We start from the raw sequence: 27,128 nt of genomic DNA, 5'->3' as shown, positions 1-27,128 counted from the left end.
TATACATAAAAAACAAGGACAATATGAATAGAAGAATACTTTCCTCGTCTTTCATATAATAGATTAAGACATTGTCTTAAATCTATTATAAAATTGAAGTTAAGACATCCTCCATAAACTAATAATTTTCTGGTTAGGTTAACACTTTTGTTAATAGACCAAAAAACTGTATCATTCCACTTAAAAAATTAAACAACAAATGTAAACAACAAACAATAATAGCAAATGTAAAAAATTGAAATACACCATCACGTTGACCATGAAAGACATTAAAATTTTCTTTTTTTCATTTTTTTCTAAAATTTATTTCTTACATAAAAAATGCTAAGAGTCAATAGCAGCCTGTATGTCAAATTATTCGACGATGTAAAGTAGCTATCCAAGTATTTGATATGTTTGAATTAATGATATATTATTATCATTATTTTCCTTTTTTCATCGACAATATTTTGATTCTGAATTTATCGTTCTTTGTCTCATTATTTCTATAATAACATTAATTTGTGTATAATTGTTTTTCATAGCCAATTTTATTGATAAAATTTTACTAACATTTATTGATTAAATTACTTATATTTAATTATACTTAAATATGTCTTAAAATAAAATGCATTAAATTAGTTAATTATACTTAAATATGCCTGTATTGTAACATGAAACAAAGTACAGAAATTCTATACATCAATTTTTTGCAAATACTGCAAAATCAGGTCATAAGTTGAGAATTTAAGTTTACGTTCTTTTAACTTTAATAATTTTTGCCCACTTTTGACCAATATGAATTATATATTTTATTACACTTTGTTTCGTATTCAAAGACATATTTATTTGAAAAAAAAATTATAAAAATATTTCCACAAAATCAATATTGTCTTCATTAAAATTAATGTTAATCGTTAAATTGATCATTAAATAAAATTCAAAGTTTAATTGTCTGATTTCTATAATTAGGTAAAAACTAATTAATTATAGAATCATTTCACTTCACTTATTTTAACATATTGCTTCGTTCAATTAAAATATTAAATGAGTATTTACAGTGTCCCATTTGAAGTGACCTACGCAATTATCTTATAAACTATTCGTTATTAAAAAAATGTTTTAGAGAAAATTCACTGTTTCAAGAGAAATATAATGATAACCATAAATCTATATATATATAAGAGAATATATTTTCCGTTATTTATATTTTTGAGAAATATAAGAATAAATAATGTTAGTATGGCAAACGAAAATACAAATATTATTAGTAATTATTAATTGAATACAGAGAAACAAAAAAATAAAGAACAAGCATAGGAATTAAATACAACCTTTACTTTGACAATAGAGTCTAAATTATATTATTATTCATGCATTTTTTATTTTGATTCATTTATTTCTTTAAATCTGATTTTATTGTTAGTTAGATTTCTTATTGATTTAAGATTGTGAATATTAAGTGCATTACAGCGATTATCAAACTATAATACATTGTATATCAAATGCCTTTGTGTGTGTCATAAAATTATTTGAGTAAAGATTTCTCTGATTATCTGAACTTACTCTCATTAGAAACCTCTTGCCGGAAAATCGTTGTTACGGACCAGTGACCCAAATACAATTAGGTACTACTATCGTCGACAGGATGATTTAAGACATTGCACTACCTTGGTAACTTTAAGAAACCGAAATTTTTCTTTTAATAAAATATTTATTTAAGAATTATTATTGTTAATATTGTTAATATTCAATCATTTTGATTATATTTTTATTAAAAGATTCAAAAAAGATATTTTAAAATATTTATTAAATGACAATGAAGATTTTTCTGGAGTGTTCCTGACAATACATAGTATTTTATAATGTCACTTGTGATCTGCCATATACAGAAGAAATCCAATATGATCGATTTTTTGGTTTTATGGTTTAACATTTTAATTCATAGTAATGAAATATAAAAATTAATTTTTAGGTAAAAGCCAGATATAATTTCTAATTTATATATTGAGAATTTTATTTATATTTTATTTTTTATTTTAATCAATTATAACACAGAACAATGCGATTGAAATGAGATAGATGAGTGAAAAATATCCACAATTTTAAGAAATTTGTTAGATTAGCGTTAATTGTACAAAATGCTTTTATAGTTCTATAGTTCGTTATTTTCTGTTAACGATTGAAAAATGATTTACACGAAATCTATAGTGATTGGTTCAATCACTTGTATTGAACGTTCTTCATTGCAAGTACATATTTACATGCTTGCCGATAACAGCTGGTTGCTCAAATCATACATAGTACGTGATACCTGCAAATAACTGCTGCCAACCAAAGTCACTTACCTATACGTGACATATGCCGCGCCAAGTGTTAGGTTGAAAAAACTATGTGGAAAGAATTTTGAAAAATTTAATAAAAGCTGTTTTGTTTTTCATTTTCAGCTAACAATACGTAGAAAAGGAAAATTTCTTGGAAATTTCTATGACTGTTGAATATAAAAGTAATTAAATAATGTTTAGCATGATAATTAGGATTTAGCATAATACTTAGGGTTTCAATCCCGTTAATGTCATTGATTCATTCAGAAATGTTTATTATTCATTAAACTTAAATTCTAGTCTCTTTTAAATTTCATCATTTTTATTCTTTATCTATATTCTTATTCAAATTTAGAAGTTCCTATGTTTATATGTATATCTTACAATGCTATAGATTGAATTCTGTATTTTAGAAGGTGACAGTCAATTCTGTATTTTATTATTGCCTTATGAATCAGTGACGATATTACGTTTCATAATCTACTAATAATCGAATATCTGTCCATTAAGCTGTTTATGAACGAAGGTGCAAAGATGAATATTTAGTAACTCGTTTACTACGTGACAATGTAAAGTTTCTATAATTGCGAAGTAATTCCTAAATCTTATTTTCTAAATTCAATGATCTATTAGGATAAAACGTTGGTGTAGATTCCAAACTAATAACCACAACTTATTTATTAGAACGAGCAATTTTTATAGAATTTCATTTTCATTAACATGATGCTAACCACACAGTAATAATTAAATTATTCTCTATCTCTCTATAAATTCTAGACTTTCTAATAGTGATACTGTTATCAAAATAATGTTCTCCAAACTGCTTAACGATGATTTTCTTATGATCTATTTGAATTATCTGGTGGTGGATTTTCTTAATAACTGTCGCTGGTCATTTCTTTCATTATAGAAAACCTGCTGTAATTTGACTCTTTTTTTCAATTCTTTATCCTTCCCAATTTCTTTCAGATTGCAATCTAAATAGAAATTGATATCTTCATATTTTGATTCATGTTGTCTTCTTTTTAAAAATTCAATTAATTTTTTGTTTTACATCTAATAATTTCTTCAAAGCACTTAACTTATTATATTTGTAATAGTCTACGACAGAAGTTTTAACATTATTGATTAGACGTTTCCTTGATATCATTTCTTTATTGTCTATTTCACGCTCTTCTGTCATATCTAAATGTGAAATTGATTTGTCACATTCATCATTCTGTGTAATAGTGTATCTTTCACATGTATCCAAAAACTTCTCTCCTAAATGGAATTATATTTTTTAATAACATGATTGATGCATTTTCTTATTATTGTAATATCATTTTCTATATAAAAATAATATTACAATCAATAATAACCGTACAAACGATTAAAAAAAAGAACCAGAAAGAAACATTATATGGAAAACATAAGAAAGATGGAGAACAAAAATGTACACAACAAGCGGAATTTGCTAAAGAATACTTGCAATCGATTTGTAACACAAAGATTATTTATAACATAAAAAAGTCACCAAAGGAATTTAAAATAACTCCAAGTTATGATCTAATTACTAGAAAAATCTCATATAACATAACACCGAAGATGTATTCCAATATTAATCAACGCAATTCTAGAACTGTGACATTTCTTATCATAATGGAACTGTACAGAATTATTTTACTACTCAATCAAGCAAACCAGCAGTCGTACACACCAATCTTATTACTTTCAATATTTTCTAAAATATTAAACTGAGTTATATTAATATATCCATGTATTGGAAAGTGTAATAATTGTTAGAATGAATATGGTATAGTGTACAGCGAGTCAAACAAATATCGGTACAACTCTTATTTCTACTGCGATACTCGAATTTTTATTTAATTTCAATCTTACACTCAGTAGCAAACAGAAAGAATTTATAATATTTCAAGAAGATTTTTAACATAAAATTTCATCAAGTCAAAAACTCATGTATACTAAGAAAAATTTTTTCATATCTTAAACATTGAGATGTTTAAACTTAGATGCTTTTTAATTTTAGAGAAATATAAATAGATAAACGTTTTCATATATGTAATATTTTTGCTATAAACTATAATATTCTCGAATGAAAATAAATTTACCATTTTTGGTTCTAATGATAAATGATTTGTCAAGACCTAATACCGAATTGGATTTTGAGAATCTTCGACCAAGATGAAACACGGTGGTGAACATGTTATGGTTTGGAGGTACAATGGAGTAGGAAATTGTGCATTTATCGATAGAACAATGAATGCTCAAGGCTACATATGTACATAATTCATTACAAAGTGCTATTAAATTGGGCGTAAGCGGAACACTTCGCTGCCACAAAAAAGAATGGCTATTCTACAAGGTATTCTGAATTTGAATGTTAAACTTTAGAAACGTATAAAGGATTGATAAATTAAGAAAAAAAATCCTTTAGAAATTTGCTCGTTTTTGTTCCATTTTGAACAAAAGAAACAAAAAGAATTTTCATTTTCTCATTTATTTAGTAAATTTATAAATTTAGAATAACAGAGACTAAATCATAAGTGCAGTGTATCAGACATCAGAACAATATCTAGTTACGATTAATGTTATAACACTTTGCTGCAAATGACCAACCTTTTCAACAGCAGCTTCATTAAATGAATGACATAGATGATAACGAATAATATTATAAGATGATAATGTGGATGATAAAATAAGTGATAACATTAATAAATAAAGTGGCAAAACGAAAACTTTATTTCTTCCTTTGCGATTTTCTTCAAAATGGGGCGAAATGAGCAAATCTCTAAAGAAATTTGGGACACTATAATATAAAACTTACAATCCAACTGAACATTTGTGGCAAATTTAAAAATTGAAGAAAAAAAATAATTAACAGAAATGATTTGGAAAAGGCAAATATATATTACAAATTAAATTAAACGCCGAAATTACAAAAAAAAAAAAAAATAAAATATATTATACTATATAATAAATATAATATATAATATAATTATTAAAAAAAATAAAATATACTTCTGTATAATTAAATATTTCTTTTATAAGTAATAAGTGAAATAATGATATAACTAAATTATAAATGTGACAATATTTCGTTTCCTCGTTGTATGCCAAGACATTATGCATGATGCGTTAAAAATATATTAAAGACATAATTGATATTAACAGGTAACTTCAGTATGTAGAAATAGTATGTAGAGAGATACTATGCCAATATTTTTTTGTTCCATTGTACATTAATATTTAACTTAGTCTATATCCGAATAGTAAATTATATATATCGATAAACTTGAGAGTGGATTAATAAGGAATAAATTATATATATATATAAAGAAGTCCTCTTTTGTTTTTTTTTTTTTTGTTTTTTTGAAGAATAAATATTTGATTTGTGGACCAAAGAAACAAAAATAAATTAACATAAACTTATTTTTAAAAAAAATTTTCGATTTACTGTTTGGTGTCAGTAAATAGACATTGGTTATATGAAGAGCTAAGAAACATACTGATAATTATAAAAAGCCAAATTTTTATAATTTAAGTTAATAATGTTTTTCAGGTATTGAAAATTTTCATATATTTAGTTTCATTTTATATATTTCTGATTCTGATTTATTTTTGAGAAGTGAAAATACTTAATTAAGAAAGTAATACAATAAAATATATTGATTATTCGAAGTGTTGATCATTCGAATACGGCCTAATTATATGTATATACACATTTAAACTATATATCGAAAAATGTTTATATTTTGGAACATTTGTCTTTGCCTCAAATGCTCTATTTTAGTGTCTCATGTAAGTGAATTGTACTATTTCATTTATACTATTAAAAGAAAAAGAGTAATATTGAAATTAAAAGAAAAATTAAATATTATTGAACATTTTAAGAAAAAGAAAAAATATATATCATTTATTATTTAGAATATAATGTGAGAAAATGTACAATTAGCTACATTAGAATAATGAATCAATACTATTAGAATTTCAAAATAACTTAGATAATAAGAAAAATTTTCATCTGTATAGGAGCTTGAAAATAAATAATATAAATAAAAATGATGATAATTTGATTGAGCTGTGTACATACAAATGGATCTTGCATTAATTCAAGAGAATTGAATTGCCATACGTGACGAGATAATGAAAATTTTACAATATCTACTGATTATTAGATTTTCTTTTATACAATAAATATCCATATTGAAAAACTGTTTAATTTCTAGTTGATTTATGACATGGTTACAAATTTTATTGATCCAGACCGATTATCCAAGAAACAGCTTATTGGTTTTGATGAAAAACGGATTTGTTTCCCAATTAGTTCGGATAATCGATGTTTTACTGTAATTAACATAAAACATAATTTTACGAGGAACATCGTAAGACTGACTTACACTACTATGATTCTCAGTCCTTTATATGAAATTGCACAGACAGTAACACTTTAAGAAAGATTTGTATAATATGTCGTTTCACCAGATGTTTGCACCTCTTAGATAAAAGCTATGGTTAAGCGAAATTTCCGAGACACAATATTATTGTGAAAAACTACAAACATAAGAAAATTATTGATTTCTCTGCAAATTCAAAAATGATTAAAAATAATATAAGACAAATATTTTTCAGGCAAGATTAATAGATTACCGCTAGGCACGTTGTTTAGAATTCACAATAGTATTAAGGTATTAGAATAGTAGCATTCATTTCATAATCATTATTAAATATATCAACAAAGCAGTTGGAATTAATTTCAAATAGGTGATATTCGAAATAAAACTACATAATTTATTTTATTGAATAATCGAGTATTACGATAAAAAATATGAAATAGAAAAAAAAATGAGGAAAATTACTACTTGTTAGAATTTAAATATCGCGTATATCTAGATATATTATATACGTACACGTATGTATGTGTGTACATAAGTGCTTTCATGATTAAAAGATTCGAGGAATCAATAAGCGAATAATTATAACAATATTAAGAAACAAATATATATTGGTAGTATATTCAACATAATAACGTTTCTTGAATTATAGGGACAAAAAACAATTATTAATTTTAGCATATAAAAGTAATAACCTTCAAACAAAATTCAGAAAATTTAGAAACGATTTTGTTAGTTTCATTAACAATTGTAAACCAACGTATGATTTACTTGAAATTATTTTGGTTAAATACATAATTAAAAATAGAACCTTAGATTATATTGCTTCATTTAATTTAATAATTTTATGTACTCACTTTGATTTATAAAAAATATTTATAAACAGAATTAACTTTATAAAATTAATTTATAAATAATAATAAATATGTAATATTTAAATAGAAGTTGCTTATTTTTCAACAATGTATTATAAATGTATTATTATTCTCTCTAAAATATTTGTTCTATGAAAACACTATTCAAAACATTTCTTTTTATAGAAATTCTACAAAACAAATATTTTTTTACGAAATATATAAGAGCAGAATTTTTTTAGAAACGAAAATCTCTTAATTTCCAATTGTCCAGACAAGAAATCTGCACTTATAAGATATTTCTATTCTCACAAAAGAAATTCCAAATCAAAGAGGACTAACATTTGAAATCGAATTGGAAATCGATAACAGCGTGACTGTATATGAATAATCCTTATTTCATTCGGAGATTGCATTGTTCAATGAAATATTTTATGTCAATTAAATTGTTATAATAAAATGAATAGTAACTTAAATGACGATTAAATTACACAATTATTTTATTCTATTACTCCAAATTAATTAAATAGGTTAAAGTACAATTACAAGGAGCAGTGGTGGCACCAGACAAAATAATTTTGTTGTCAAATTATATGTCATTGAAAAAGGTGAAAAAGGTGAAAAAGATTATTTAATGTTCCTAAAGATTTTATATGAATTATAAATGATTTAAATAATTATTTACTACAGTGGATATAATTATCCTTCTGTATTTTTCATATCGAACTTCGAGTTTCTTCAAATGTATTGTCATAACAAATTCATAAAAATCAATTAACTTTTATACAATATATAAGCGTCTACTTGCAAAAACTCCAACTACATCAGATTATGTCCATATTAAAATTATTCAAAATTATTTTTCCATGGAACGAATAATTTAAGAATAAAATAATGTCGTATAAAAACAATAAAAATAGAAAAAAAAACGTTTTTTTATTAAAACTAATATATTATATTATCATAACCAGACTACAGATTTTTATGCTATTTTCGTGTACATAATTAAAGAAATGTAATTTGAGATAGAGATAGATAGAGATTTATTTCATCTGTTGAATATTGTAATAAATATTTCTCTAGATATTTTATATATTTTTACAATATTATATACATTTTGTAAAATTTTGCATCTTCAAACTTCTCATAAAAGTATAAAAATCAGCAGTCTAATTATAACAATGCATTCTGAAAATTTTTTGCTTTTTAATTATTATATCGTCACACATACATGTATACATCAACTCGGCAATTTGCATTCGCTCGATCACCACACCTGTGCAAACCAAATTTAATTACTTTTCATAATTAATAATTGAATATACAAATAAATTAATAATCAACAACAGCGTATGACTATTCCTGTATTATAACAATATACCTAGTAACAATACCTAATAACAATAATAATTACATTCAAATCGATTGAAATTCTATAGTAGAGAAAGAAATACGCTCTTAACATTGGAACGGATATAAAACTTTTACAAGAACTTGAGAACAAACGTTCAGTTAACGCCGTGCAAATTCTAAATGTAAAGTTCCGTTTTTATTACGAAGGTACGAAGCGCGACAAAGTTTCAGTGTTTTTCCGATAGTTAAAATTTCCAGAAATTGTGGAAGTTAAATGTCCAGGAAGCCGAAGTGTTGGCTCAGTGCTCATTAAAACCTGATACTTCATTGTGTCAATAAAAGTACAACTGTACAAATGGCCGATTAAATAATTTACAGTTTAATATTCAGAATATAACTTCTGTTCTCCTACAATTTAAGTCACGAACTGATTCGTTACCTGTGTTATTACATAATTTATATGCCGTTTATTTAACAAGCGTTAATTTACTTTTCTCGTGAAATTAGCCTTTTGTGTAAAACATTATAATATAATAAAAACAAACTATAGTTTTATTATGAGAAAATAAAATGAAAAAATTGCAGTAATTATGACAACTACAATACACTTAAGTTAAATTAATAAATGGAACAGTATAATTGGTATTTATTATTTCTTTATATATAATAAACTCATCTTTCCTAATTTTCGACTTATGCCACTTGTCGATTGAAAGACTGATATCATTTATGACGACTAATATAAACTATATATTTACTAAATTTTATGATTTTATTTATATTTTTATTTAAAAATAAAATATTATTTTGATTATGTAAGAATTACATATTTTGAATATTTTAAATAATTATGCTTACTAATGTAGAAATATAATATACATGATTTTTATTTAATAATAATAATGATAATAAGACAATAAATAATTAAACAAGACAAATTAACGATTGAAATAAACATTGAATAACACAATCGACTCTTTTAAACAGCTCTCTCTCTGAACGCTTTCTCACGACTCTCATCGATTCCATTTTGCAACTCGCTCTCCTCTTTTCAAAAAAGAAAAACGCTCCACGCCTATGTTGTGCTTCTCGCATCACATTCATATTTTCCCGTATTTCTATGATCAGCAAACAGGCCGTCTGTTATAATTAAACATAACTAAAAATATAACTACAAATTATAACTGCACTAAAGTAATAACATTAACAGGAAAGGATTTCTTTGTAAAATTATAAATGATAATATGTTATTTTTTCAAATTTCTTTTTTTTTGTTTATTCTTCTTTACACTTAAATAACTTTTAAGAGTATTATGCTTTTATTGTTTAATCTATCACAATTATAAATGTCTCGTTTGAGACATTGAAGATTGTGTTAATTTTATCTATATCCATTTATTCGTTCCATCATATCATCAACTTACTATAAGTTAATTGATTGTTGATTGTAAAGACCACATTGAATGTCATTTATAAATCATGATTTACAATAATTAATGGAATATAATAAAAACAGAAATTACATTAATTCAAGTATATGTTTGGAAAAACTGAGACTTTTAGAAAGTCAGTGTGAACATTAGATTAAAGAGTATGTCACAAAATGTACACGTATTTTGAAAAAATAGAAGAAGTTATTCAAAAATTTAAAGAGTAGAAAAAAAGGTTGAAGAACAGAGAAAAGAAATGAAAGAATATGTATAAAAATATTTTTGAATGGAAAATAAGAAATCTTAAAATTTGCATTTTGACATACTTATTGCGTGACATACATACGATTATACAATTATAATCGTTACATTTGCTGATTTTCAACTTAATGATTTCAAAACTCAATTAATAAAAAATCATTATTATTCATTATTAGTGAATGAAACTAAAATGCTGGATAGTAATCTTATACAGGAACTACCGAAACTAGAATTAAGAAGGTAATAAATCTGCAAAGTTCAATTAAGCATAGAAGCGGAAGTTAATCTAAACATTGTGAAATTGATTCATCAAGTCATGTACAAATGGGGCAGGTATTTTAATCTAATTGCAAGTAACTTCCGTAACTTTAAATTAAGTTTCCCGACTACTTGATCATTGGCTTTATTATAGAAGAAAAAAATTTGAAGACTGAAATGAAAGGCAATGGAAAACTGATAAATATTGCATTCATAAGATAACGGAATAAACATTTTTAAAACTGAAATTTCTGTACCAATTGTTACTAAATAATAGATTGCACAATGTCACATAATGATAAAAAACAATAATATGATCTTTATATTTGTTGTATACCTGATTTTAATAAAAAATTAACTTTATGTCAACAACTTGTTAAAAGCATATTCAAAATAAATTTACATGGCCCTCAGGTTATTATTATTAACGTTATAAGTAAAGATAAGAAGCGCGAAATTCGGGTCTCTTATTTTATATAAAAAAATTAATTTGATAAATATTTTTAAATATATATATCCACAACATTAACTTAAACTTATATTTTTTTAATATATTACTATACAATGATTACACATAGAGAATTTACATTTATTATTTATGCTATATTTAAATTTTAATGTGAATTTTATTAATTAATTGTTACATCATGTTTGAATTTTCAAAAAAATTGAAAATTTCTTTCAAAAGTGATTAAAACTTTTTCTCTGAAGAAGTAATGTGGCAAAAGTTCGTTATGAATAAGTTGCAACAGTCAAATTATTATATTAAGACAGTAGAGTTTTGCGGTAAATATAATTACTTCAAGGTTAATAAAATCTAAGGCTTCAGAAAGGTATTAATGCAAGAAAGAAGAAGAAGAAAAAGTTTGATTTTTTCGGAATCAGTGGACTTTCCCTATTTTAACTATTAGTACTCGGAATATTGCGTTGTTACGATCTTTTCAGTATCATAAACTTCCATCTTCATTTAATAAATCAAATTAATAAAGTTATTTGGTATGAATTTTAAATTGAAAAATATTTTTTGTTTCTAAAGACATTCTCACGTAATTAATTTATGTAAATATTATATGCATTATACTTAGAGAAATGATAAAACATCAAATGTGAAAATAATAATCAGCGACTATCTTTTTCAATGATAAATTCATTTTAGAAAAGAACACATCACTTTTTTAATTACGGTTTACGATTCAAATAGAATGAATTTCTTTTTCTAATTATTCCTTCAGGCAAATAAATATTATATTGTTAAATGTTAGCTCATACAAGACGCGTTATCATGTAAGATGCTATTTCAGCGAAAATTGCATTAAATTGTAGATCAAATAAAAATAAAATAAAAGTAAAGAATATATAAAGAGAAGAACGAACCGTGATAGAAAATGGAGATCAGCTCGAAAATATAAATGGTATTTCACAAAAAATTACAAGACAATTTGCTAAATGAGGTAACTGGTCCTATATGCTGTATACGGATCATTAAATATTAACCTTTTAATTGTATTTTATGTTCGTAGCAGTTGTACAAACATAATGGAAGGAAAGGAGGACGCGAATTGAATTTATTTTATACTCTGTACTTTTATACGCGAATTGAATTTATTTTATAACTCTATAATATAAATTAGGATTGCAATTGAGATAGATAAGAGAATCCTAAAACAATAATAGATTTTTTCCTAATGTCCTAATCTGAAATATAATGAATTACGCTTAATATTGTATAACACAAGAACTTGTAATAAAAACTTGTAATAAAAAATAATTAAAATTAATTGATCATATATTATCATCAATATAATATAATATCATTATAATTTTTATTGAATTCGAAATCACTGAATTATGTTGGCCTAGTGATAATTACTGCGTTCTGTATGACATCAGAATTAGTTAGCTATTTTCGCTCAACTATATTACTTATACCAAACCAACAGATATCATGTTATAGGAATAATAGTATACTACGTACAAATGACAGTAAAAAATAGCTATATATGCTATTTTGATAATAAAGTGTTCACGTAAAGGACATTTACATGTGTGCCAAATACAACAAAAAATTTCAATTTTTGTAATTTTCTTCACTTTTATTGATTTTTACGTTTCTACTTTGATCACGATAAAGAATATTTCAAAGAATATTTTCAATAATTTATTAAAGTATCGCCTGTTTCGTTTATGATAAAACATAAATATCTGAGCAGATGAATTATATTGCAATAATAAGTACTCAGTAATAAAGGTACTCAGTTTCGCTGGCATAACTTCTTAAGCTTGCGCCAGACCTAGTTACAAAGTGATAATAATTCACATAATCCATAATAACGATCCGCAAACTATAAAGGACAAACGATTCAGCTTGATAGTAGTATAATCGGGAGCGACGATTAACGGGAGACTCGAGCTTGAACCGCGAGTATAAAATTAGCTGGAAATTCAGGAAGATTCTAATGATAATGCCAGTGCATAATGAAGGAGGATAATGTACCTTAACGATCGGTCAGTGATTAACCGCATACGCCTAGCCGATAATCTCCCCAGTTCACCCCGACCCATATGCGTGGAACCGTCAAGATCCACCGTCAGAAGTGCCAACCACAGTGGTCCCTGTCGCCTTGGTAATTAGTGGAATAGCATTCGAGTGCAAGTTACGACTCGTGGAGGGTGTTGTGGACTAGCCGTGCGGCAGACTAATCGATATCCGATCACTCGAGCAATACGTCAAGTACATCCCACGCGCTCTTCCACGATACGCGACCACGATCGTTTCCATCCAGCCTGTCCACGATTGCATTCGGTACCATTCTACTTTTCATTCGAAATGTTGTTTCACCTAGGCAAAACGAGCCTTTCCGTTACATGGAATAAAATTGAAAGAATATGAAGAAACTTTTTTTGATCAATAATATCAATATTTTCCACTTATTATGGGTAAGTAAATAATTTACATATATATCATAATAATATAAATACTTCATTAAATTGTAGAATTTAAATGATGAAAAAATATTACACGAATCGTTGGAATTCCTTTTCATAATTCTAATATTGAAAAATAGAATTTAGTAATATAAATTTAAATAAATAGTTTAAATAAGTCATTTTTAATAATTATCATTCATATGATACGCATTATATATAATTAATATGTAGTTTTTTAAGAAACTTTTAAGATAAAATATTTTATAAAAACTGCTTGATGCGAAGATATTTCTGTACCACAAATTGCTTAATTTAAATTAATATTTTTTAAAATATATGTATTTTATATATTCATTATTATATTCATATTTATTAACTGCTATATCATTAGACTTAGTTTTAGATATTTATATCATTATATTTAGTTGAATGATCAATAGAGCACTGCAGCTTTTGTTTCGTGTTTGCACATATACATTACAAAGTTATTTAAAATTATCTTCAGATTTCTTATTTCTTAAATTTTAATATGCTATGATCCCATAAGTCCAAGGAAGCTATAAGAGTACAATTATTACTGCAAAAAATTATAAAACAAAATAAATAACAAAATGAAATGGTAAGAGAAGAAAAAAAGTAGATTAATGAAAATATTCACACATCAGAATATTTATGGAGAATGGATTTAAAAATTCATTTCATCAGACATGTTATTTATTGTAATTAATGGCACAATATAAAAATTATTGCATTAATATACTCACATCAATATTTGGATATTAAACATTTAAACTGTTACAATTTCATAAAAGTTGTGCAATAATAAACCTTTGTTTATTTCAAAGGTTCAGCGGGTGAAAAAGTAAAGCTATTTTTTTCCTGAAAAAATCTTTATAAATTCTCATAGTATATAAAAACATCGAAAACTGCTTTTCATGGCTAAATTTACAATGTATTTGAAGTTTGAAGATTCCTCTTTACAATAACCCCCTAAAACTTAATGTACGATTCCTTTTCGTTATTTTACTAAACTTTAAATGTTAGGCTCAGATGATAAATTTTCGTTGTCATTTCATTTTCATTTGATATTCAAAATTTAATAAAATGACGGAAAAAAAATCGTACATTCACAGTTTTAGGATGTCATTGTAAAGAAAACGCTTCAATCTTCAGATCTGTTATAAACACAATTACGAAAAATATTTTTTAATGCTTCTACATATCGTGACAATTTAAAACATTTTTGATGACTTGTTACGTGATGTAAAAACATCTTCATCAGAAATAAGTGATGTATCTTGGAAGTAGAGCCTCTAAGCTTTAAAATAAACTCAAATTTATTGCTACACGATTTTTTTTACGAAATTGTAACGATTCAAATATATAGTGTTCGAATATAAATGTGAGTAACCATATAATCGTTGTATTTATACAAACATTATGATAGATATCGGTGGTATACATATTGCTTATAAGATTTTGTATATCCTGAAGATATCCATTGTCAGTCTGGACTTTTTTTGTTATCAATCTTTCCGCTTTCTAATAAATAATAAATGATCGACTCCCGTGCTACTGTATTAAGCGAGTATCTTTCTATATTCTATATTCTATATAAATACAGGCTTGGTGTCAATGATAATAAGTCATAAAATCAATATTTCATTCTACATATGAGAACTCCTTTATCGAGAAGAAAGATCATATTGTGAAATTGCTGTTATGTGGATTTAAGCAAAGGTAATGTTGCAGATCTTATAAGAAGGTTTAAATGTAAAAATTACATAAAGTCTATCCCACGTACTGGTTAAGAAATTTAAATATTCAAGAGAGAAGACAAATAAAAAAATCCTTAATTATCCTCGACTGAATGCTTCGAAAGTAACAAGCAAATATTCTTAAGAAACAAGAAAGCGAACGTATCTGTAATTCGTATGTAATTCGTCAAACATTAAAAGAAAATCAATACAATGGACTAATGAGAAAAATTATTTATGAATCAATGGAAGAAAAGGTATGAATTTTATAAAAAATGGTAATTATATAAGTAACAGATTTGGTAAAGATTTGTTTTCATTAGGCAAGTTTCAATACAATGAAACCTAAACACTTTATTTGTTGCAAAAATTTTGTAAGTAGAAAAATGAAAATTTTTGAACGTAAATTGAAAAAATTTTACGAATCCTTAGTGATGTTGCATGTTATTGTAGGATTAATTTTGAATTACCCCGTAATGAGAATTTTCTTTAGAAACTTTACGTTTAGCATATTTATATTTATACATTTATTTTTTTATTTATGTATATATATATTTTTAACACATTTATATTACTTTTACTTGTCTGTTGTATATTTTTATTGGATATTTTTATAATTTAGATTATAAAAAATATAATAATAAAGAAATTTTAAAATTAATGATAGAACAATCATTACTAACGTGTTTAATAAAACTGTTAAATTTATTTTTCTATACTTTCTAAGGAATAAAAACGATGTTTTATATAAAAAAAATATATACTGCTGATCTAGAAAGATACTAAAAGAGAATTTATTATGTGAAATTATGTGAAATCGAGTAACCTGATTCTATTTTTTAATAAACGAAAGAAATATTTAAACAATACTTTTTATAATTTAACCTATATTTATTCTCAACTTATAGTCGTTCAATGCAAGCAGAAAATATTGCCAGTTTCTAGCATAATTATAATATATACATCAAACTAAATAAGCAAGAAGGGAATATAGTAAACAAAATAAAATAAATGACCATTTCAATATTGAATATTTCTTTATATTTAATCGTAAAATAATTAATTTTTCTTTTAAAATAATTCTGATAAACTTCTTATAATATTTTATGTCAAGTATCATATTAATTCAGTTTGTATGTGTTTAATTTTATTAAATTTAGTTTTTTTTAAATTGTATATATTTCATGTATATTTTAAGAATTACGCTGTTTATTTATTCTATTTTTGTTCTATTTTGTTCTAAATTTTATTTTATATTTTGATCAGAGTTCAAATCTTCATTTACTTCAATTAACATTAACAGATAATTTGCAAAGAATCTTTTATTAATAAAATTTAAAATGAAGTTTTTATTGACTAAGCATTTTCTTTTAAATATTTATGTAGTATTTTCTCGCAAAACATTTCATAAAATCGAGTTTGTCAAACGAACCGTTACAAAAGTTGTAAAGCTCATCGTAAAATATTTCATTATTAATTTATTTCTCTTAGAGTATATTTAGAGTATATTTTCTTTATCGTTTAAATTTAAAATGAAAGGGCGGACTATAATGTCCTTTTTTACAAATAAAAAGTGTCACTGAATAGTGCATGTCTATCATCAGAGTAATTAAATTAAAAGGAAGAATTAATAATGTACTATTAAATTCTATATTTCATATATTCGTAAAGTTGTAGTTTGAAAATATTTTAGATTTTTCATTTTCATCTCATTCTTAAAAAATTTTCAACCGATTAACCGCAGCCTGTTTCGATACTATGAATTGTCTCTTATCAATAACTTAAAGATTAGAGTTTATCGATGTGAATTTACAAATATTAAATGAAACTGTAAATAAAAAAGAAATAATGTTGAATATGATATTTGTATGCGTAGATATTCATGGGATGCTGCAACTTTTCTTTAGTGAGAGAGGAAATCCAAGAATTAAATTTATTATTATTCGTTGAGGATCAGTTGGACTCACACAAGCTGGAGGCACGTCTATCTTGACGAGTCCTCCAGAGACTGAAATCGAGGTCTACGGTTCGATTGTCGAATCCTGTACACCAAGCTTCTCAAACTTTTTTACTTGGCGATCCGAACAAATATTTTCGCGACTCCAGATATAGAGGAGTATAAACTAAGAATACGAATTAAAACATTTACTGACAATAAATCATAAAGAAAATTTATTCGAAAACAATTCTTTTCGTGTCAAACTGGTTTTGAATTAATTTTCAGTCGTAGCGCGTCTAAGAATTTTTTAGTTTTGCTAAAATTTCTACGACCCCCAAATTTAGTTACGCGATCCACACTACAAGAAGCTCTGCTCTGCACTACTAATTGCTCCACGAGGACTAATCATTTGGATCTTATGTGTCTAGCTGTATATATTCGAACACATTATTATTATAAATATCGCATAAATTAAATTCTTTAATTGTTTCATTCTTTTATTTAAATTCTTTAGTCTCTCCACTTTGTGTTATATGTGTAGTTCTATTGAATATTTGTATAGAATATAGCAATGTTAATTTCTGTATTTTTCGTCCTCTCTTCTATTTTTTATCATTTTGTATAATAATAATAATATTAAAAAATAAAATGTTTAAACCATGGCATAATCACTATAATGTTAAATTAATAAATATTATCATATTTTTATTATTCCTTCAATCATGACTTAATTCTATTTAATTCTAATTAGCAAATATTTGATTTTAAAATTATATGATTGTCTAACTTTCACTTTATTCAATACTTTGAATAGTAAACATATTTCAGATAACTAAATTTAATGGTTGCTACGCAGTCATTTATATGGACTTCATTTATAGCAAATTTTAGTTATTACTCAGTTAAATAAATTCTCAGCAGCTAAATTCCGTTTATTTGGTTATAACCTGATATATGAAAAAAAATCTTAGATGATAGAAAGGACCAATGGATTTCTATTGAAATTCCAATTAATTATTTCTTCCCTGACAAGTTTATATAAACGGAATTCTATTGATAATACCACATAATTAAGAAAGAAATTTAGAAAAACGTATTAATTAATGATAAAAGAAACTTTTTTATGTTATAGTAAATAGCATATATTATGTCATGTCGCTTTAAAATGTATATTATTATATCGTATATATCATAATCAGTATCTTACAGTCAATTATTTTATTTATTATAAAACTATAGTATTATTATTAAAACTTTTGTTACCTAAACTATTCGATAATAATTAATATAGCCAACAATAACAATTTTTATTAATTCCTATTAATTTTTATATTCTTTTATAATTTCTTACACTTAGCTTTTAAAATTTAAAAATAAATTCAAAATCTCCTAGAATTCAGAAATATAAATTTCGTTTATATCAACTCTATTTATTTGAAGCAAATTTTGTATCCATTTATCAGTAAGTGAGTATTCACTTGTTTGAATTTGAACGGAAAAGTCACTAATCCAGAGGAAAATCTGTGGACTTCTGTTATACAAACAACAATTATATATATACTATTATTATATATTTATCCTGATAAGTTCTATAAACGGAATTCTGCTGTACCTGTAATTGCATTACATCAATAAATATTATGAATCTGTTACTACTAGATTATTAAAAAATCGCACGATTATTATATATTTTTCTTCTCTTCTTGTCTCTTAATATTATTCAATGAATGTAATTCTAATTACTAATATATTATAATATTTAGACTACTTTAGCTACTGATTTCGGGAGAATTATCCAAACTATACAATTTTTTTATTTTTTGAAAAAAGAATATCGTTTCATGTTTCTTGAAAAGATAATTTTGATGAAAGGAAAGAAATTATTATATCAATATCAATCGTTCGAAGAGGTAGCCCATGCAAGAGATTTAAAAAGTTAAAAATCGTTTTCAATGCTGTGAACGAATTTGTGGCGGAAGTTGAAGTTTTGGGCATGAGTCGGTATAGTGTGTTAAAGGCGTTCTGTAAATTGGATCTATCAGCGCATTTGGATGGTGCTATATCATGCTGAAAGTAGCGGCCAGAGAGAAGGAGCACCACCATCTTTCAACGTCAACACAGCCTACTCTCGGCCATTCTCTTGCCCTTCCCTTCAATCTGCTTTAACTAAAACTGGTACGCGAAACAACACATTGGAGATTGCAACAGGGCGAAGCTAAACCCTAGATTCTCAATATTGCTCTTAAAGATGACCAATACATAGTTTTTATAACTCTGTGGTCGATCTGTTATTTCCGACTGATTAACCACAGCTTGTTTCGATATGATTAATTGACTTTGCTAGCAACTCGAAGATTAGAGTTTATCGATGTGGTTTTCTAATTTAAAAATTGCAAGTGAAATCGGAAGTAACAACAATACATATAATTTACATTTTTAAATTACTTTTAATAGTAATAGTAATTTATATAATAGTAATAACAGTTATATAGATAGAGATATTTTTTTCTAATGACTCAGATTTATTTTAGTTTGTAATCTCTATTTTACTGAAATACTTAGATTATGTTTCATCAAAATTTAACATATAGTAATTTGAAATTCGAAATAATTAAGAACCAATTTTATAGTATTAATTGTTATTATGATTTTTGGAATAGTGTATATTTATTTTGGATCAAGTAAATAAACTACGAAATTTTTTTGAAAATATCAAATTATTTTTAGGATATATAATCATTTTTTCTTATTTTAAATTTTTAGTGTGATTTCAGAAACATTCAATCGGGATACTTACAAAACATTTATAAATATATAAATATAAATAATTAAAATAGTTTTGTTATCATACTATTTTATATTACTTCTAAAATTATACAGCTGATTATTTTTAAGTTTATCTATGAAAAATTCTTGAACACATGTAGCTTGTGTCTAGTAACTATATTCTACAAATATACAAAAATATATTCTTCAGTCTATACTTATCTTCTTGCTGCAATATGATTTTCTCAATTTCCCTATTCTATTTTATATTATTTAATATTTATATATAATATTAGATTATTTATTATATTATTTATATCATATATACAATTATATTATATTATATTTATAATAAATACATATAATAATACATGTTATAATTATATATTTGTACATGTAGTGTGTCACTTTTTTAAATAATTTGATTTAATAGTAAACCACTCTTTTACTCATATATTTAATATTTATATATTCAATAATCTTGAATAAAAATTAATTTTCTCTTATAAATTATCAAAATTTACAATAGAATAATAACAACTACATCTTCTTTGAAATCTTCTCTAATTGTGAGCTGTAAATAAAAAACTTTTTTTGATAAAATACCAGCAGTACAAATTTTGAACGCTTGTTAATCGGATATATGTATTATATGTATTGATCATTGTTGTAAGTTCATTTCAATAAATCTTGGACTTGTACACAAATTCTCCTTCAAACGGTTTTGTTTTATTCTGTTCTAAAATTTAATTCGCCACAAGTAACTGATGGTTTGGTTACCCTCGTTCTCTATTCTGCTACAATTCGTTGTGTCTTGTATTACGTTTAGAACACATTATGGAATATCTTCTCGGGGAACTAAAATAATTTTGTCAAATTACAACTTCTTAAAACAATGTTACTAAATTACTAAAGTAGTAATAACAATGTTACTTTACTAAAATAAATGTTAGAAACAACAGTCAGAATTAAAAACAATTAAATTCACACGTAATTTATACAGAATAATAAAATATTGACACAAATTTATATCAAATTTACATTAAAATTTATACAATGATACAAGATAATTATGTACAATTTATTATTCTAGAAGTTATAAAAATTCTCATGACTAAATACATTATGGTCTTAAAAATTGAAATTTTATCTTTACAACGATTCCTTAAAACCTTTCGATTTCTTTTCATTATTTTATTGAACTTTGAATATTAGAGTTCAACGGTGACATATTAAGATTTCTTAAATTTTTACATATTAATATAAAATATTATACATATCAATATAATATAAAATGTTATTACATATTAATATAGTAATGATTAAACTATACATGTTTGTGTATTTTTATATTTTCATAAATAAATATAATTAAATATAATTAAATAATATAAAAAAATAAAATTTAGATATAAATTTGAATCATTTACGAAATATTATAAAAAATATTCTATTTTCAGTATATCATATATTTTTGATTATTATATACTATATATTCTGTGAATTTTTACACCTTTAATTTTCCAAAAATGTATAAACACCCGTAATTTAATAATAATAGAGTATTAAGAATTTTATTAAGAATTTTATTTGACGTTATACAATTATTTTATAATTCATAAAACACATTTTGTGATAAAAATACAACAAAAATAGATTCAACCTTGAACATAAATTTATTTTATATTTGTATGTATTTCACATATGTATAAAATAACAATTTATATATACATATATATGTACATATATAAACAGATATGTACTTTTTTAATTGGATAATAAAAAGGCATAAATTATAAAATAATATTTCAATTGAATTGTACATGAAAACAAAAAATAATTTAAAAAACAAAGGAAACTGTAAAATTGATTGTAATTTTTATAATACATAAACAAAATATTTATGATTATGTACGTTCTATTTAGAATTTCTTAACTACGGTATTCGGTGTGTTTAACAACTTGACTGTCATCGGTATAGTTGTTTTCTGTTGTTCGTATTCGGTATACCGTGTAGGAACTATTCAAGGAGCTCGGGATGCTATTCATCACAGGTAACAGTTTCACCGAAACTGGGATCCTGATATAGTCGGGATCGTAACCGAATCAAAATGATCTAGAGAGTGAAATCGACAACGAAATTGCAAATAGATAGTAAAGCATATATCAACAAAAAGTAGAAACAAAAAACTAATCTCTTGGGAAACGCTTCGAGAAAGAAAGAAACAAATAAACAATAAAATAAACTAAAAATATATAGGAATAAAAAGGAGTAATGATATGTTGCAAAAAAACGTGAAAACATAAAAGAACATTTTGAAATGACAAGGTCAAGGGAAAGAACCAAGCGAACCATAATGTTGGTTAACGGAATAAGTGATTGCATAGAAAGCCAGTAAGTCGTGCTCTTCAGTCTGCTAATCCTACATTGGCAAGACAATTAACTCCGAGCGAGAATACAGATCTTGTTTAGCTGTCTCTGCTCGCTAACCTAGTCCTCGGATCGTCTCTTCTCTCTCTGTATAGCAACTGGAGCCGTGTAATATTGCGAGACATTGGTCTGTGCAAAGGGCTGTTCAGCCAGCGGCTGTTTCACCGTAGGGATCACAATATCCTTCTATCCGCTTCAGAAATATCCGGCTGATGTCACTTCGCCTTCTGCAGAGGCCGGAAAGATAATCAAACTTCTCACCGACAATTTGCGGTTATTTGTAGTCGTGTATGCATACATACCGGTAATTCTCTGTAGAAGTAAACCGATTTCAGGACTGTCGCTTTTCTCCGCTGTTGAGAATTCACCCTGATTTTCTCCTTCTATCGTCCCATCTGCGTTTCCTTTGTCCCGCGCCGTTTTCTTCATCTCTCTGCCTACTTTCTTCTATTTGTATCTTCAGCTCCTCCGAATCTCGACTTAGTTATCTGTAACTAAGCTAATCTCAACCAAGAAGTCGGACTATCCCACAATGTGGGCTACTTAAACACGAGTCCGACCGATCCGCCAAAGCTTCCAGACCTCTTCTAATCCAGTCGCTCGAGCTTATATATACCCGAATCCTTACCTCGAGTCCCTTCTGGGTATAGCTTCCACCTCGGTTGGCTAGAAGATCAGTGAAGGCAAAGTCCTCGATTCTCTCGCACGAGTTAGCAGAAGACCATTTTTACTACCAATTTTCTCATTCTGATTTGTCCATACGACAAGGCATTCTATTCTCATTATTGATTTTCAATTAATAAAATAATTCACAATCTTTATCGTGATTTAGATGAAACTAATGAAATTCTTTCTCTTCTTTTGTAGAATTAAACATATTCGATTTAATGTTTTCCTCTTTCAAATATAATCTCTATAATCATTTTACTTCCAGCCAACAAATTTCATATCTCGTATACCGAATTCTTATTTTATCTATGATGTTTCCATAACAATTTTATTTATGAATTAGATATAAATTAAATTGTCAGAATATATTCGCTTTTTTAGTTCATAGTTTCAACTTTACGATTTTTTAAATAAATCAAAGTATCGAAAAATATTAAAACGTGTTTTTTTCTTCATTTCGCATGAAAAAGTTACGGCACTTTGAAACTTTATGTAAGAGTCATCGTTGGACAATAAACGCAAGCTTGGAAGATGAGCGCGTTATTCAAAGATAAATCAGAAAAAGCGTGATATACAAAGAAGCAATGATGTTAATAAAAAAGGAAAGAACAGAGACAAGAACATTGAATCGTCGAAGATTGAAAGAACTTGATTGGTAATATGGCTCGCAACCTTGTGAAATAAAATCTCCGTGAAATCGCAAATTCTCTTAGGAGTTGCAAAGGAGGAGGTTGCGTTCTTGCATCGATTGTCATGTCGCTACTGCTGTAGAAAACAATTAGATTTCAGATCGAGTATTTCTATTGCTAGTAACTTTCTTCACTTTCATTTTCTTTCTCGAAATATCGAGCCAAATAACGATCAAATCGATACTATATATGTTTCGTATATGGTTATCTAATAACCGCATTAATGTTCTATAATCATTGCTGTACCGGATGTTACGCATTTGGTAATGTTGTTAGCTGCAGATGGAACGCAGGTATTTAAGAGATATAAGCGAACTGATTGATGAAACCTTTATTTCAGTTAAATAATCTGTTATATGTAGGCTGTGGATGTTTATGCAAATGTATATTTTTATAGGAAACACATAAAACAGTGAGACTTGATCAAAAATGTGCTTTATGATTTTAGGATTTTAAAAATATATTTTTTACTTTGTATTTTTTTCATAATGCATATACTTCACATATTTATGCTTAAAAGCATATGGGACAGTAGCAGTGTGACGTAGTCAATTGTAGATCATATGAAACCGTGTTCTTATAATCGTTTAATTATTGCAGCTAACAACTTGTGTCAAAGAGTGAACAGTATAATTAAATATAATATTTTAAATTTTAATAAGTAAATAAAATAAATAAATAAGTTTTAATAAATTTTAAGTATAATAATGTAATATAATAATATAATAGTATAATACAATATCAGAGTGTAGTATATAATAAAGTATATAATTGATTATTTTTTAATTTTTTCAAAAATCCTAAAAGTTCGATTCTCGATAGCAAAAACAAAAAATAACGTACAACAAAGATATACACTAATAAATCTCTTTATATTTATAAATATAATAAAGCTCATTATATTACAAGAATAAAATTTTTATACAAATTCGTTATCTTCATTAAAGGAAATTAGCTGTAGATCGTAATTGTATCTCTTCATCAATAGTACTGTTACATTGTAACGATAATATGCAGCTTATGTTATCAAGTAGTGTATGTACATACATACATACATACATCACTGCATCAGGGATTATCTAAAGAGATCTGCAGCCTATAGAAATCTGTAATAGACAATTAGAATGAAATATTAATGTAAATGAGAATGTCAGAGAAATAAATTGAATTTTTTTCAACTACATGTAAATTTTTAAAATTATATGTAAATATACATTTATGTGTAATCTTTTTATACTACTGTTTCAATACTACTTTATAATACTTTCTGGTACAATATTATTATATATTATTATTTCCTTTTTACAATTCCTTTTGTTAACATATAAACTTTTATGCTAAAATTACATAAGAAATAGATGATGTATAATCGCCACTTGTGCTAGCACTATTTCAAAAGTCGAACTGGAATTACTGCAACGACTATGATCGCATTGTATATCATGATATACAAAAGTTATGTAATGTGCCTTTAAAAATTTTTAACGAATTAAAAAATTGATATTATATAGTAATCCTAATTATATGTGAAAATAATGAAGTATTAAGATGTAAGATTTATGACTTAAATATAAGTAATCATTAAAACTTTTTTTAACGAAGATGAAGATGAGATGAATTTTGAAGACATATTTCATGAGATATCGATAACCTGATTCCTCAGTGAAATGCATAACTGAACTCTTTATAAAATTTCAAAGTAAAATCTAAAACTTTACATTTTTCTCAATACTTGTATATATACCTATTCAGTGAAACAATTCGACAAATCAAATTTATCACAAAAGAAAAAATCGCGACAATAAATAGATGATGGGAAACACACGATACTCTTGTCTATATATAATGGCCCAGAATTGATAATCTCATTCAACAGTCTGTCATTACGAGTAGTTGCAGTCTCTTTAGTCAGTATACATTTTCATGATGCATTTCGTGGAAGGATCGTCTAGGCAGGCGAACACATCGATCTGACATGAGTTCTCCCTTTCTTGTTGAAGAAAAGTCATTACACTCGATTCTAGGCGGATTACGCAGAGAATCTCTTTCAAATATGACGACTATCTCGAGATGCAGACACTCATCGCGACCCAATTACTTTTCACCAGCTATCGGATCATTTTGTAATGCTATGCACGTCTGGGAATTTTAGTTGTTGAGAACAATGCTTCTAAACGCAAGCCGTTGCACTTCGGAGCATTATACGGAAGAACATAGGGCAAGAACTTCTCCGGATTTAACTTTGAAAAGAATCCAGACAGACTATATTACTTACTGAATGTTAGAAATTATGGCACACGGATACCCGTTACTTTTAACGTTATAACATACTTTCATGTATGTATTTCATATGTCAAAATTGAAATTGGAAACGTTAAAGGAAGATAGAAGCGCATTATCTTTTTAAGCTATTTTCAATTTATCCAATTTTTGACTATTTATTATGAAATATTATATGTAGAGAACACAATATTGCTGATTAGCAAAATGCACACGCGTGCGCGCACAGACGCAAGTACAGAGGTATTTCATGTGTTTGATCTTTTTCATTCAAACGTTTCGTTGATGTATCACTATGATAAATTAAATTACAACTTGTTGGTACATACGCTGGTAGTAAACCATAAACGACAAATATCAAGAATACATAATCACACTGCAATGTGTTACATAACAACAAACAATATAAGTACGGTATGCAGTTTGTAAAGTAATCCTTGTTATTAATTTAGAAAGTTAACCATATGAAGTTGAAATTAAACACAGTCGTATGGAATAACGCATAATAGAGATTTGAATAGAGTTTAATTGAATTAGCAGTTACAACCAATTACTGAATGTTCCAAGTTTCATTTTAATTGCACGTATATGTAAGAATAATGAATAAATATTTTTACAGTGAACTGTTATACTTGAGATTATTTTCCATTATTAGAGAATGAAATTATTTTTCTGTTGAATGTTTTATTTGTATGTACGTATACTACAGTGATTTGCACTCAATATAATTTAATATTCTGTTAATACGTTCGCGGACGTGGATGCTATAGCATTCATTGTATATAGCTATTAAAATGTGATATTCTGAACAAAATG

Source organism: Frieseomelitta varia, unplaced genomic scaffold, assembly GCF_011392965.1.
Source record: "Frieseomelitta varia isolate USP_RPSP 00005682 unplaced genomic scaffold, Fvar_1.2 scaffold_187, whole genome shotgun sequence".
In the NCBI taxonomy this organism is placed as follows: Eukaryota; Metazoa; Arthropoda; class Insecta; order Hymenoptera; family Apidae; genus Frieseomelitta; species Frieseomelitta varia.
The sequence above is the reverse complement of the archived record's forward strand: the minus strand, read 5'-3'. Positions refer to the sequence as shown.